Source organism: Trachemys scripta, chromosome 1 (genome assembly GCF_013100865.1).
Source record: "Trachemys scripta elegans isolate TJP31775 chromosome 1, CAS_Tse_1.0, whole genome shotgun sequence".
Classification (NCBI taxonomy): domain Eukaryota; kingdom Metazoa; phylum Chordata; order Testudines; family Emydidae; genus Trachemys; species Trachemys scripta.
The window spans coordinates 314513453-314520743 of record NC_048298.1 but is presented as its reverse complement, the minus strand read 5'-3'; the positions used below and the strand labels follow the sequence as shown (position 1 = coordinate 314520743).

Genomic DNA, 7291 nt, shown 5'->3' with positions numbered 1-7291 from the left:
AACTCTTTTTGAATGACTATAATTTAACATAAAACTCTTTTTCTGGTATTGATAAATCTCGTATTGAATATCATGGCGTAAAGAGAACGTGGCACGCAAGCACATTGACGTCTATCCCTTTCGGGCACATTTCAGTTAGTGACGTTGTACCCCTTCCGCTCGAGGCTGCACGAACTGCAGTGGTATGCACACACCATTCTCTTTAAGCCATGTTGAATATAACATATTCACTCAACACGTTCAAACCTGTGGGTCTTTACTGTATGTGTGATAAACACAACTAAACTAGCTTCGCTCGAAACAATATAAATATTTGTGACAAACAAAATTTGACAAAAATCAGTATTTCTAAGTATTGTTACTAAACTTAATCACCATGGATTTGTGGTTAAAAGAAGGAACTTTGAAACGAAAAGCAAGTTCTTCTGGTACTCCAACTGTGACCGAAATAAATGAGCAAAATATTGTGACACTTCGAAGTGAGGATGAACAATCGCAGTCTTTTGTTGCTGAAAAATCTGTTAGTACTAGTGAGTTATCCAAGGTGAAAGAATTTCCACTGAAGTATATCAAAAAACAAGAAGCAGCAGGTGTTAAAAGACCAAAACAAAAAGTATGATGAAAAAGTTATTTGTCTTTCGGTTTTACCTGTGTTGGAAATAAAGATGTTCCTGATGCGCAGTGCGTCATGTGCAACAAAATATTAGCAAATAGTTCATTGGCTCCTGCTAAACTTCGTAGGCATTTGGAAACCAAGCATGCTGAATACAAAGACAAAGATATAAGTTTTTTCAAGAGGAAGCATGACTCACTTGGAAATTGTAAACTTTTGATGATTAAAATTGCTAAAACAGACAACAAAAGTGCAACCAAGGCATCTTATTGAGTAAGTTACCTTATAGCGCTTGCCGGAGAAGCTCACATTATTGGAGAAACACTTATCAAGCCTTGCGCGAAAGATATTTTAACGTGCATGTTGAGCAAGCAGTCTGGTAAAAAAATCGATGCTGTACAGTTGTCAAATAATACTGTTGCATGCCATATTAAAGATCTTGTCAATGACATAGAAAAAGAGCTAGTTTGCCGACTGAAAATTTGCCATGAGTATTCATTGCAGCTAAATGAATCCACTGACATTTCAGGACTTGCTGTGCTACTAGTATTTGTCCGATATAGGTTTAATAATATTATTGAAGAGGACCTGCTCTTATGTGAATCTCTGCAAAGCAACACAACTGGAGAAGAAATATTCAACTGCATCAACAATTTTATCAGAAAGCATGAAATTAGTTGGAGAAAATGTATTGATGTATGTACTGTGATAGACCCAGACCAGTTGGGAACAGCAGAGTAGCAGAAGGGAGATATACGGGCCACTGGATAAGAAGTTTTCTGTACCCTGAGTGACCAGATCAGAGGCTGCTTCAGGCTAATAGACCACCTGACTCCAATTAACCTGCTAAGAGTCAGGTGAGGCAGTTAAGCACCTGACTCTAATTAAGGCCCCTCTGATGCTATAAAAGGGCTCACTCCAGTCAAGCCAGGGGGAGCCAGGGAGCCAGAGGAGAGGAAGTATGTGTGAGGAACTGGGAGCAAGAGGTGTGCAAGAAGCTGAGAGTGAGTAAGCGTACTGCTGGAGGACTGAGAAGTACAAGCGTTATCAGACATCAGGAGGAAGGTCCGGTGGTGAGGACAAAGAAGGTGTTGGGAGGAGGCCATGGGGAAGTAGCCCAGGGAGTTATAGGTGTCGTGCAACTGTACCAGGAGGCACTCTAAACAGCTGCAGTTCACAGGGCCCTGGCTGGAACCCGGAGTAGAGGGCGGGCCTGAGTTCCCCCCATACCTCCCAACTCCTGATCAAACACAGGAGGAATTGATCTGGACTATAACTTCTACCAGAGGGGAAGGTCTCTGGACTGTTTCCTGACCCACAGGGTGAATCTGTGAAGCGAGCAAATCTGCCAATAAGCGCAGGACCCACCAAGGTAGAGGAGGAACTTTGTCACAGTACTGACAGTGCTCGGACAATGATCAGGAAGATGAAGGGAGCTGTAATGCAAATCATAAGTGTGGCACCAGAAAGCACTAAGAGCCATTGTGTTCTACACAGACAAGCACTTGCAGTTAAAAAAAAATACCAGCATATCTGAAAATTGTGCTTGATCAAGCAGTACAAATTATCAATTTGTCAAATCTTGACCACTTCAATCCAGGTTATTTAAAATTTTGTGTGAGGAAATGGGTAGTCAGCACAAAGCGCTTCTTTTACATACAGAAGTGAGGTGGCTATCCAGAGGAAAAGTGCTTGTGAGGCTTTTTGAGCTTCGTAGTGAACTATTGGTATTCTTCACTTCAGATAATTCAGAACGAAAATTTAATGACTGTCTGACAAATTCCTCATGGCTAATGAGACTTGCATATCTTGCAGATATTTTTGCAAAATTTAATGAAATTAATCTGTCAGTGCAAGGAAAGAATGTGACCATTTTTACTACAGTGGATAAAATTTCCATCGTTAAAAAAGATACTGGAATTCTGGGCATCTTCTGTAGAACAGAATAACTTTGACTGCTTCCCTACAGTACATGAATTGCTGACTGAAATAAATTCTACAGTCCATGAAGAAGTTTCCAGCACCATTTTACAGCACTTACGTGACTTGCAGGCCTCTTTATTGGAATATTTTCCTACAACTACTGATGATAATGCTTGGGTTCGAAATCCGTTTAATTACAGCCAAACCAGTCGGCTTTACTGCGCATGATTACGAAAGCCTAATTGATTTAATTTCTGACTCTGATTTGAAACAAAAGTTTAAGGATCTTCTGATGAATAATTTCTGGAGCAGCCTAATAGAAGAGTACCCTAATGTGGCTAAACGTGCAGTTTGAGTGCTCCTTCCTTTTGCTACAACTTATTTGTGAGAGATGGGATTTTCGTATTATACTGCAATAAAAATCAAATATAGGAATAGACTTGATGCTGTGCCTGACATGAGGATTCAACTTTCCAGCATTATTCCTAATATTAAGCGAATTTGTGATAGAAAAACGCAGAAACACCAATCCCATTAAATCCAAATTTGTATTTCTGCTTATAAAAATAGATTTTCCTAGTAAAAATCTAATTTGTTTGGTGTTTGTGTAGATATAAAAACAGGTTTTTTTAAGTAGAACACTGTTTTTAATTTTGACTCTTGCACTTGATTTTTGTACTACTTTATAGGTGCTTTCCAGTTAGAAATTGTTAGTTCAAGTTATTTTAAATTTGTATTTTTGCTTTGTTTTACCAAATAAAATATATTTGAGCATAAATAACGCAATTTTTTATTTGAAATCTAAACGACTACAAAATAATATTATAAGTGTTCCATAATAGGCTAAAAAGTGTTCCGAGGCCAAAAAAGTTTAGGAAATGCTGCACTAAACCCCAAAACCAAAATTAAACAGAAGTATTACAACTCTCAGGAGACTAAGCTATTGTGTGCTCCAGACAGAAAATAGGAGGGACGAGGTGTACCAATGCCCAAGACCCCCCAACGGCAGGAAATTGATTAAGTGAGACGTACCCAGATGATTCTGGCAAGTGACCCACACCCCACACTGCAGAGAAAAGCGAAAAAAAACCCAAGGTCACTGCCAATCTGACCTGGGGGAATTCCTTCCTGACCCCACATATGACAATCAATCAGACGCTGAGCATGTGAGCAAGAACCAGCCAGCCAAGCACCTGAGACAGAATTCTCAGTACCACCTCAGAGCACCAGGCCACCCAATCCAGCATTCATCACTAGCCATGGCCATTTTGCGAACAGGGGCTGCTAACAGGGAGTTTCGCAAGGGAGTTCTCCAGGTAAAGGGGGAGCAATACAGCACCCTTTTGGGGTAAGTGACTGTCCGTAGTGTGTGTTTGTTTGTGTTTGAGGGTCACTTGCTGTGTGCTGAGCTTGTGTTTGTCAGTCTGTTTGTTTGTTTGGTTGTTTGAAGGACCGTGTGCTGTGACTGGCAGTTGGAAGCTGTGAGCTTCAAAGGAAGGTTTGAAAGCTAGAAGCCTCTGGTAAGTGGCTGAGCCTTAATCAGTGGGCGGGGCATTCATACAGGCCAGGGCTTTATAAAGCAGCGCACAAGCGACCAGGGAGCTTTTGCGACCAGGAGCTGCTAACAGGGAGTTTCGCAAGGGAGTCAGGAAGGGGGCGAGGGTCCCTTGCCGGTTCTATCTGTTTTCTCTTTATTCCCCTTAAAACCTATAAACCAACTACATTCAAAACTTCTTGCTTAAACAACCCTTTCAGCGGACAGGGGGCTGCAGATGGGAGTTTGACAGAGGGAGGCTTATGATGGTTAGGAAGACCCGCAACACCTGTGCCAGCACTGCTTCTGTCTCCTCCACCTGGGCCTGTAGCCAGACAGAGCGCCTGACCATGGATCCTTTTACCCAGATCCTGGTGTGGTTTTGCAGAGACTGTAACTTGCAATTTCCACTTACCGATATCCAGGCTGGGGGGCCCATCCAATGTGAGAGGTGCCTGCTGGTGGAATCTCTCACGCAGCAGGTGGGAGAGCTACAGGAGGAGGTGGCTAGGTTGAGGAGCATCCGAATCCACGAGCAATTCCTCGACAGTGTCCATGTAGAGACAGCTGAGGTAGCTGTCCCAGTACACAGGACTGCTGATACACCACTGGTGGAGGAGGAGATGGCTCAGGGTGGACACTGGCAGCTGGTTACTTCTGGCAGCAGGCAGTGCTCCACCCCTGCTCCGAACCCTCCTGCCGTGGTAATCAGGGCCGGCTCCAGGGTTTTGGTCGCCCCAAGCAGCCAAAACCAAAAAAAAAAAAAAAAAAGCCGCGGCCGCGGCCGCAATCATGATCGCGATCTGCGGCGGCAATTCAGCGGGAGGTCCTTCACTCCGAGCCGGAGTGAGGGACCGTCCGCCAAATTGCCACCGAATACCTGGACCTGCCGCCCCTCTCCCAAGCGGCCGCCCCAAGCACCTGCTTGAGAAGCTGGTGCCTGGAGCCGGCCCTGGTGGTAATAGGTAACCGTTATGCTCTTCTTGATACAGGAAAGAAGGAATCACCCCCTACAGTAAAGGAGGAGAAGCCTCGTACCCCTAAGGCTGAGAGGTCTGCTGCCACCACTGCGAATAGGAAACGTAGGGTAGTGGTGGTCGGAGACTCTCTGCTGAGGGGGACGGAAGCGCCCATCTGTCGCCCTGACATTTCATCTCGGGAGGTATGCTGCCTACCGGGAGCCCGTATCCGAGACATTACAGAGGCATTGTCGAGGATTATCCAGCCCTCTGACTACTACCCCATGCTACTCATCCATGTGGGCACAAATGATCCGCTCAGTGTCACACCGCGCAGTATCAAGAGTGACTACAGGGCTCTGGGAGTACGGGTGAAGGAGTTTGGAGCGCAGGTGGTATTCTCTTCAATTCTTCCTGTCAAAGGTAGGGGCCCGGGCAGAGACAGATGCATCATGGAGGTGAATGCCTGGCTGCGAAGATGGTGTCGCCAGGAGGGCTTTGGCTTCCTAGACCACGGGATGCTATTCGAGGAAGGACTGCTAGGCAGAGATGGCGTTCACCTTTCGAGGAGAGGAAAGACCCTATTTGGACACAGACTGGCTAACCTAGTGAGGAGGGCTTTAAACTAGGTTCGATGGGGACAGGTGAGCAAAGCCCACAGGTAAGTGGGAAACATGGAGACCGGGGAGATGGGTCGGAAACAAGAGGGAGTGTGGGCTATATTGGCAGAGAGAAAGGAGGGTCAGGACAAAACTGGGAGGAAAGATCAAACCAGTATCTTAGATGCCTGTATACAAATGCGAGAAGTATGGGGAATAAGCAGGAAGAACTGGAAGTGCTAATAAATAAATACAACTATGACATTGTTGGCATCAGTGAAACTTGGTGGGATAATACACATGATTGGAATGTTGGTGTGGATGGGTACAGCTTGCTCAGGAAGGATAGACAGGGGAAAAAGGGAGGAGGTGTTGCCTTATATATTAAAAATGTACACACTTGGACTGAGGTAGAGATGGACATAGGAGACGGAAGTGTTGAGAGTCTCTGGGTTAGGTTAAAAGGGGTAAAAAACAAGGGAGATGTCATGCTAGGAGTCTACTACAGGCCACCTAACCAGGTGGAAGAGGTGGATGAGGCTTTTTTTAAGCAACTAACAAAATCATCCAAAGCCCAAGATTTGGTGGTGATGGGGGACTTCAACTATCCGGATATATGTTGGGAAAATAACACAACGGGGCACAGACTATGCAATAAATTCTTGGACTGCATTGCAGACAACTTTTTATTTCAGAAGGTTGAAAAAGCTACTGGGGGGAAGCTGTTCTAGACTTGATTTTAACAAATAGGGAGGAACTCATTGAGAATTTGAAAGTAGAAGGCAGCCTGGGTGAAAGTGATCGTGAAATCCTAGAGTTTGCAATTCTAAGGAAGGGTAGAAGGGAGAATAGCAAAATAGAGACAATGGATTTCAGGAAGGCAGATTTTGGTAAACTCGGAGAGCTGTTAGGTAAGGTCCCATGGGAATCAAGACTGAGAGGAAAAACAACTGAGGAGAGTTGGCAGGTTTTCAAAGGGACACTATTAAGGGCCCAAAAGCAAGCTAATCCGCTGGTTAGGAAAGATAGAAAATGTGGCAAAAGACCACCTTGGCTTAACCACGAGATCTTGCATGATCTAAAAAATAAAAAGGAGTCATAAAAAATGGAAACTAAGGCCTTGGCTACACTTACCAGCTAGTTCGACGGCTGGAAATCGAAGTTCTGGGTTCGACTTATCGCGTCTAGTCTGGACGCGATAAGTCGAACCCGGAAGTGCTTGCCGTCGACTGCGGTACTCCAGCTCGGCGAGAGGAGTACCGCGGAGTCGACGGGGGAGCCTGCCTGCCGCGTGTGGACCAAGGTAAGTTCGAACTAAGGTACTTCGACTTCAGCTACGTTATTCACGTAGCTGAAGTTGCGTACCTTAGTTCGAATTGGGGCGGGTAGTGTAGACCAAGCCTAGGACAGATTACAAAGGAGGAATATAGGCAAACAACACAGGAATGCAGGGGCAAGATTAGAAAGGCAAAGGCACAAAATGAGCTCAAACTAGCTACGGGAATAAAGGGAAACAAGAAGACTTTTTATCAATACATTAGAAGCAAGAGGAAGACCAAAGACAGGGTAGGCCCACTGCTTAGTGAAGAGGGAGAAACAGTAACAGGAAACTTGGAAATGGCAGAGATGCTTAATGACTTCTTTGTTTTGGTCTTCACCGAGA

General features: G+C 44.8%; 1 pseudogene; it reads left to right on the top strand.

Moving 5' to 3' along the window:
• The first annotated feature begins 376 nt into the window (after positions 1 to 376).
• LOC117881602 lies at positions 377 to 3170 on the top strand (annotated as a pseudogene).
• The last annotated feature ends 4121 nt before the right edge of the window (positions 3171 to 7291 follow it).